Genomic DNA, 9417 nt, shown 5'->3' with positions numbered 1-9417 from the left:
CCATTCTTGAGGGTTGTTTAGTGCTTAATTGTCTTTTTTTAGTGCATTTTCCTTAATTGGGCTTCATTGGGTCATTATTCCGAATTATAAGTAATTTGGCATTAATTGATCTAATTATTGTTTCTAATTATTTTTAGGTATTTTGTGGAGCAAATTTTGGAACTTGGACATTGATCACAAGGTCAAGAGAGAGTTGCCATATGATTTCCACATCATTGCCACGTCTACGCCATGTTAGTCAGTCTGTCCACGTCATTGGGCCACTATTTTCAGTCCATAGTGGCATTTTTGTAATTATGAGTGACAAAATGACATTTTTGTAAATATTTGGGTTTATAGTGATGTGACCACAAAAATTTTAAGTCTTGTTGGGTGGCAACCGCACTTCATCTTCTCCATTCTCCATTTTTATGTTTGTAAGCTTTGATTGGTGACCATGGAGGTGCCTTCTTCACTTTTCACGTTTTAGAAGTCGTTTTTAGTGTTTATATGCACCATTGACAACACCCAATGTGGGTTTTACGTTTTGAACTTATTTACTAGCTTGGACATTTCGTTTTATGGATTGTATTGACTTGGAACACCACCTATGTATGGGTTTTCAGTTTTTTATATTACAACAGTCGTTTTTGTTCCATTAAAGCTTTAGAATTTCCTTTTGCTCTTAAATTTGCGTTTGAATAATACCCAAGTTAGGATTTGATGTTCTGTTTTGAAGTGTTTAATTGCTCTATTTCCATGTCTTGCTAAATTTGTGTATTGTGTTTGAATCAAGGATGTCAATACGTTTTTAATCACTTTTGCATTTAATTTAATCTATTGATTAGCATTGTGAATTTGCCAACCCCCCCCCCCCCCCCGCCTTTGTGTTGAATTACAATTCTGGAAGGCTTTGAATGAAAGGTTTGGTCACTAAGAGACAATCTTGGATGAACTACTGAGTACTACATTTACATGTTTTATTTGGTCGGGTACGACCTCGATCAATAATTTTTGCTCATTCAAGTAATTAACACACAAGCACTAAAATCTTCCATCACATTGAATAATTTTAATATCATTAATAATTGAGTATACTTAGTGCATTCTACATACAAAGGTTTTTCTTCGTCGCTGCATAAACTATCATACACATGAGCACATTGGAAAGAATCATCTCCAACATCACGAATCATTTCCTCTAGCCGATCATCCATCTTTAAATAAACTTCATCTGTTCCTGCTTCAAACACATGTACACTTGGCATGCTTATTAGTTCACCATGCCATATCAACTTTTGTAGCTCTTGGGGAAACCATCACAAAGAACATGCTCTCGAATAACTTTAGTTGGTAGTTTTTGCTCATTCACATAATTAACACATAAGCAATAAAATGTTCCATTATTGTTCGTAACGTTCATCTTCACAAATTCAAGAAATTTTTCTACTCGTGCCTATGAAATATATTACTTAACCATATTGTGTATTTGAAAAGTTAATTATCTTTCTTATCTTGGTTATTTACTTTTTTTTTTCATTTTTAATGTTAAATTGACTATAACTAATTGTGCATATTAAAACTAATTACAAAAGTTTTAAAGATTTAAAACTGCTAAAGAAATATTTTTATATATTAAAAATATATTTAAACTTGTCACACCGAATTAAAGAGGATCATTTACTAATTAAAGTATTATGAATTAAGTATTAAGCATAATCAAACTTATCCTATAATGTTGGTTAGAAAAAAGATGGCTCCTGGTGATTTTGCACAGATCATCACATTCTTAATGTGATAACTATTAAAAATAGTTTTCCAATTCCTATAGTGGATGAGTTTCTTGATAAACTTTGTGATGCCCCTACTATGTTTCAAAGTTTAATAAATGCAATCTATAAAGATGTGTTGCGCAAATTTGTGCTCACTTTTTTCGATGATATCTTGAGTTACAGTCCTACATGGGAGGCCCATTTAAATCATTTGGAATTGGTTCTTCACAGTCTAAAATTGCATCAATTGTATACGCATTTGGATAAGTGTTCTTTCAAAATGGAAGTTGTTGACTATTGAGACCACACATTATCCGAGTCAAGGGTAGTTGTGGAGGGTAGCAAGCTGATTGTAGTGCAAGATTGGCCTATCCCTACCATTATTAAACAATTACGTGGGTTTCTTGGCCTTATGTGGTACTATTATCACTTTGTGAAAGGGTATGATACCCTTGATTCTCCACTAACGGATCTTTTGACAACATACTCTTTTCTCTAGAATGAAAGGGCTGACAAGGTCTTCACCATAACCTCTGTTCTAACACTTCCTAATTTTCTACAACCATTCACTTTGGAAAATCATGCTTCTAGGATAGGGATTGGTGTAGTACTCAGCAAATCCTGCGATGAGTTCTTTATATCATCCGCAAATTAATGGGCATACCGAAGCTTTAAACAAAATGTTGAAAATGTATTTACGATATTATGCTTAAGGCTATCCTAAGACTTGGTCCTCTTTGGTGCCTTGACACAATTTTTGTATAATTATTCTTTTCACCATAGTCTTGGTGTGTCACCATTCAAGGTTTTTTTTTGGAAGGGACCCTCCTATATTGACTCGTTATGAATACAAATCTAAGGACCTTCTATTAGTGTAAGACACCTTTAGAGAAAGGGACAAGGTGTTCAAAATATTGAAGGAACATTTATGGGTTGAGATAAACTATATGAAGTTCAAAAGGATAAGAAGTAAAGGCATGTTAACTTTGTTGTTGGAGACATGGTTTTAGTCAAATTAGAACTTTATCGCCAATGTTCGGGTGCTCTCCTCCAGAATCAAAAGTTAAGTTTAAAGTATTTTGGTCCGTTTGAGGTACTTTCTCATATTGGACAGGTAGCATACAAGCTCTAATTACAAGAATCAACAAGAATTCACCTTATTTTCATATGTCCTTATTGAAGAAGTTTCATGTACCTTTGAAGCAACATTACATGCCTTTACTTTTGACAACTTCTAAATTCGCATCTAGTGTGCACACATTGTATGCTTTGGCTTATCACACTATCTTGCCTGGTACCAAACAAATTCCTTAGGTTCTCATTCAATGGGAATTAACAGATATTGTTGTATTACAAAACAAATTGATTAGACTCATTTATCTATAACATTACAATAAAGGAGTTCACACATTTTCTTCAAGCATTATTATAAAGATAGTAATTAAAAATGAAAGTGTTAACCTCAATAATAAGATAAACAAATAATTTAAACATCCAAACTATTCAAATGTTATTGCACAACATTCTACTCTTTAAAAATATTAAAAGCATCAAATTGTCAGCCTACATAATTAAAACTAGTAAATAATTATAATAAACATGATATGAAAAAATTGTAAAAAAAAATAATAAAGTGTTGTTAGAGGTAGATTGCGGGTCAATCCACCTATAATCCAATTCAAACTAGTTTAACACAAGAATTAAGTAAGTCAACTTGAATTTGACCTATATTTTAAAAAAAATGGATTTTTTTCCAACATAGCCTGACTCAAATCGATGAGGAGTCAGATTGGCTCATGAATTAACATTTTAACACCTCTAAATGTGTTAAACTTACTAAATGTTCATTAATGAAATTGTTTAAAAACCTTAAATTTTGCTAACTTGTATGCAATCCACCTATAATCCAATTCAAACTAGTTTAACACAAGAATTAAGTAAGTCAACTTGAATTTGACCTATATTTTAAAAAAAAATGATTTTTTTCCAACATAGCCTGACTCAAATCGATGAGGAGTCAGATTGGCTCATGAATTAACATTTTAACACCTCTAAATGTGTTAAACTTACTAAATGTTCATTAATGAAATTGTTTAAAAACCTTAAATTTTGCTAACTAGTCATACAAGTGGTATTGGTTATTATCCCTTTAAACAAAATGTTTAGTTCAAGTTGCAAATAGAAAAAATTAAGAGAAGAGATCTTCTAAATATGGATAACAAAATTTATTGATTGTAATTAGTCATTAAAAATCGGTAAAACTAATTAATACTCTTAATTAGGAATGTCAAAAAAACTCGTACTCACGGGTATCCGTGGATAAAACCTGCAACGGGTAGGAAATGAATACCCGTGAATAACGGTAGGGCTATTTTTCATACCCACATGTTAATAGGGTGGGTACGGGTATCATATTATCCATACCCGTGGATACCCATACCCGTTATACTCTAATTTAAATTAAAAATAAATAAAAAAACATGATTAAAATATTAACATATTGATTTTGAATGAGTTATTTTTTTATTAATTAGTTTTAAAAAAAATCATTTCTTTGTATATTGTTATTCAACACTATTTAAATGAGTTATTTGGACTTTGTTTAAAATTTATGAATATTATGTTTTGTATTTATTTGAATTTACGATTAAAATATGTTGTTAAATATTTATTTTTATTTTTTTGTAAATACCCACAGATATCCATGGATATCCGTAGATATTAAAATATTATGCAGGTACACACATAACGGATACTCGACAGATATGAGTACAAATATTTATTTAGTGGGTAGGGTACGAGGAAGCTACTACTCGTACCCTACTCCGTCCGTTGACATCCCTACCCTTTATCAATGACAAAAGAAAAGCTTTAATCCTAAACCTACATAGCTCTTTAATATTAAAATTTCTCTCTATAAAGTTTTACCATTTTAAATAAAAATAATAATAATAATTAAAATTTCTCTCTCTTCACCCATATTGCTACATATATAAACGAGGCTTTGATGCACAATTCATAAAAAATCATTGTATGATGTCAACTCACAAATCATAACAATAACAAGTTCTAGGTTTATATGAAGATAGTGTGGAAAAAAAAGTTGAGTTTAGTGGTCCACAAATACAAAGTTAGCAAAGTGCTTATGGTCAAACATCCAAACCAATCATGACCACATGAACGTTGCTGGACCCAAATCGATGCATAAGTTTAGAACCCTAGAAAAGAAAAAGTAAAAGGATCATACAAGTGGCTTAAAAATTGAAAGCCATTTATTTGTATGCGAATATTGACCTCAACTTTAAGATTTTTTTTTTTCAGATTAAACCTTTTAAAACAAGATTACAAATAAATCTTTCTCAACATTATTTATTCAATTAGACTTTTTTATTTTTTTACATATTGAGAATTTGACTTTTCAGACCGAATTATTAATAAGAAATAGTTTCAATAATATTTTTATTTTTAAAAAATGTTAAAAAAATTAGGTTAAAACTTAACTTTTCAAAGACTGGATTTTAGTTAACTTTTTCGATATAAGATGGAGATTATTTCAAATTGAAAATTTAATTTTCCACACAAGAATTCTACAGTCCAAAATTTAAAATTTCAAGGTTAAAAGATATAAACCTAGTTTGAAAGGTAACATAAGCATATATTTATTTTAATAATTTTTTGTAAAAATACATTTATTTTAGAAAATAAATCCCAGTTTTAAGACTCTTAATCCCCTTAGGAATTATTGTATGTTTTAGTAGCATTACGTTGACATATACTATACATTAGTGCTCACTCCTCACCCTATATTTGACATTTTGGTTTCTTTGGTAGACTTTTTTGTTATGTTGTTGTAGAGATTCTTTGCTAAACAAATGAAAACGACACTTTCATTTAGAGTACCTTTCTGAACTAATTTTAAAAATAGAAAATAGGATAAATTTTCACATAAAATAGTTTTATTTTAAGGTGTGTAAACAGATTAATTTTAATAATCAATTTTATACTACAGCATGTTTTAAAACAAATAAATTAATTTTGTTTAGTTTAATGTAAGTGTTTGAAACACAAATAATATGATTTTACGCTATCAATCAATCAAAAATCACGAAGCCCAACAAAAACAAGATTTTATGTTGTAATAAAGTATTGACAAAACATCTATACTACATAATTTTTAAATTAAATATTATAAAAGCTCACAAATTTATCAATCATTTACAATTTAATGACCTATGATGCGTTTGATTTATAATATGTTTTATATTATTGGTACCGAAACCATTTTGTCCTATATATCTTATTATATCAAGAGGATGTGAACGCTCATTTGACATTATATTGGTATATAATGAGCGAGATTATCCCTATTCACATGTAATTGAGATGATTACGGTCTATATTTGTCAAGGATCATCTCAAACAATCATGAATACCTATTTGATATGATCTCATTTTGTAATGATCGAGATCACATCGACTTAGTCATATTGTAATAATAATGATCAACTATGATTAAGAGAAGGTTAAAAGTTCAAATGTATTAGTATATCATTAAGCAAATTAATAATGGTGATTGTTTATGTGGTTCACGTCCAATCAGATAAGGGTCCATAAATCTAATATAAATAGCATTGTTCATGAGGTAATTAATTATGTGTTTATTTATTACAACATTTATTGTCATCTGACACACACCCCTAACTTCAGCGTCAAAGTGTCTTTTGCAAACACACCCGCTCTCGGCTTGAAAAGATACCTGAACATGGAAGGATCTAAGCTTGAAGGTTGAAGAATGAAGAGCAGAGCTTGTTGTGGAGTCTTAGTAGTGTGCTTTTGGTCCTTCAAGAACATTTGGAGTCCACCGTGGGGCCTAGATATACTCTATGAAGAAAAGCCTTATGGTGTTTACAAGAAGCAAGATGACAATTGTAAGATAAGTAAGCAATAACTATAATGAAATGGCCATGCTTTTAGAGATTAGAGAGATTTCACCGAGTTCAAGAAGAGAAGTGTTAAGGAGATGGATGCATTGAGACAAGTGAATGCAAAGGTTAAAGAGAAAGGTTGAAGAGGTGGAATAAGAAAAAGTGCAACAAAACACCGCCCCAACACAGAAAACCACACCTCACGTACCCAAGACTATAAAGAAAGTGGTTATAACAACACTCTACATGCTAGAGGCACAACAAATAAATCCACTGTGTTCGGAGGGAGTCATAGGCATCCCTTTGTAGATGGCATCATGGAAACCCCACTACCAAGTAACAGGAAGTCTCTGACTGTAGACCAATATGATGGTAGCACCGATCTCGACAAGCACATAAATATTTAAGTCACCTAAGTCATCTTGTACACCATGGATGATGTTATCATGTGTAGGGTTTTCCTTACTTCTCTAAAAGGAGAAGCTTTGAATTGTTTTACCTGTCTTCCTCATTTCCCTATAGCTTGCTTCATCACTTTGGTGGAATGTTTCGGAACAAAATTCGCAATGAGCAGTCCTTACCATCTCACCTCTATATTTTTGGTGAAGATAAGGCAAGGAAAAAGAGTCTTTGCGCGCCTTTATGAAGCGCTTTGGGAAGGTTGTCCTTAACATCCGAAACCTGAATCACGAGGTGGCCTTTTTTTATCAACAAAAACAAATATATTAATGGAGGTAATTGGGTTGCCCCAACTCATATACAACAAAATCAATAGCATAAGTAAATAAACACAATATAGTAAGGCACTCTTTGGTTTCCCTCCTTTCAACAAGGAAAACCAACCACAATTTGGTAAATGTTTGTTTTTGGCGATGATACTCTTCACAAGATGTTGAATGACTATTAAGCTCTTTCAATACAATATAGTTAGACTCTTAGTTCCTTTGTTCCCATAGTGTTTTTACCCTATCACATAGATGCAAAACTTGTTATATTAGATGTGTTGCATTGTGTTTGTAAATAATGGTTCTTGGTTTCTCTCAAGATTGCAACCTACAAAAGCATTGGCTACGAAAATCCGAAGACAGAATATTCATATTTTCTATCAAGACAACTTTCAAAGGTGTCCTTATATCCTATGGTGATGACTCTAGGACCAAGACCTTTTGTAGATGACTTTTGCATGACCGTAGTTGCAGATTTGGATAAATTTAGGTAAATGGCTGCAAAGTTCATGCAGCTAGAAGTGTTGAAAGACTTTAGAAACAAGGTGAGCGTTAAGACCATGTTGGCAGAAAAGAAGTCATCAGAGCATAATGTAGCAACACATGAGAGGTTTTCGGCCTAGAGATCCAAAGTTTACAAGGTTTGTGAGGTATACCCCTTTTAATGCTCCAAAATCTTGCATCTTGGAGTAGGCGTTTCAGGCTGATTTTTGGTGGCTCCCAGGACATCACAAACACCTCAAAATGCTTACATGAGGAAGCATTATCGATATCACCACAATTACGAGCATATGACCGATGAATGTGTAGCCCTCAAAGACAATATTGAAGAACTTATTTACGCTAGAGATCTTAGAGGGTGGGATTATGTTGGGAGTTCACGAGGTGAATAAAGAATGTTTGATGATTGAAGATAGGTCGTAAAGATCGCGAACGAGATTAAAAAAGTAGAGTAGCATTGATGCAACAAGAGGAAAGGTGCACAAAGCCTAAACCCCCAATAAGGAGGGCTATTAATACCACCTCGAAAGGATTTATTAGAGGAGGTTCGTTAGCTCTAGCCTAGAAAAGACATCTAATAGTGGTATTGCCTATCAACGTTGTATATAGGTCTCCAAGGAAGAGGATGCCTTCTATCACCTTTACTGGTGTCGACTTCAAGGCCCTAGATCCTGAGTAGGATGACCTAATGGTCATCACTATTGAAATTGAGAACTTCGCAGTCAGGAAAACACTAGTTGACCAAGGGAGATCAGTTGACATCTTATATTGGAAGACATTTAACAACTTAGAGTTGTCGCAAAACTACATGCATCTGTATGATGAATAAATAATCAATTGGTATATTGACCTACATGTTATGTATGGAGAGGAAGGGCTGAAGAAACAATGCCTCTTCGGCTTTTGGTTGTGGATGCTAATACATCCTATAACATTTTTCTAGGGAGACCTTCCCTAATTAAGCTCAATGCAATTGTATTAACCCCACATTTGGTGATGAAGTTTCATCCACATCTGGAGATATCATTACTATCCATGTAGATCAAAAGACGACCTGAGAATGTTACACAATGAGTCTCCAGTTGTTGATCCCTCAATGCACCTCCAATAATGTTGAAAAGGGGAGAATGACTGACTTAGAATCGAAATGATGACTTGGGTCCAACCATAGGCCCAATCAAAGGCCCAATCACTAGAAGCATGCTAAGGAAGATACAAGAGGGCATGGATCTTCAAGGGCTTAATGGGCTTCATGGACTCTAGATGTTATTCTCTTAGGCCAAAGAAGATATGAAGTTATGATGGGCTTATTCTAGATCATTAGAGTAGCTTTCAATTACGCCAATTGTTTAGACCTTGCTTTCTAAATAAATTGTAAAAGCACATTGCATCTAGCTTTGCAATTGGGTTAATTCAAGCCCAATTACAAAGTCTAGGTAATTGGGCTTGCACATTAAACACATGTGGTAAGCAAAGGAGGCGTGACTAGACACATGGCACTTGATCCATAAATTT

Source organism: Vigna unguiculata, chromosome 9 (genome assembly GCF_004118075.2).
Source record: "Vigna unguiculata cultivar IT97K-499-35 chromosome 9, ASM411807v1, whole genome shotgun sequence".
NCBI lineage: Eukaryota > Viridiplantae > Streptophyta > Magnoliopsida > Fabales > Fabaceae > Vigna > Vigna unguiculata.
Note: the sequence above shows the minus strand (reverse complement) of the source record.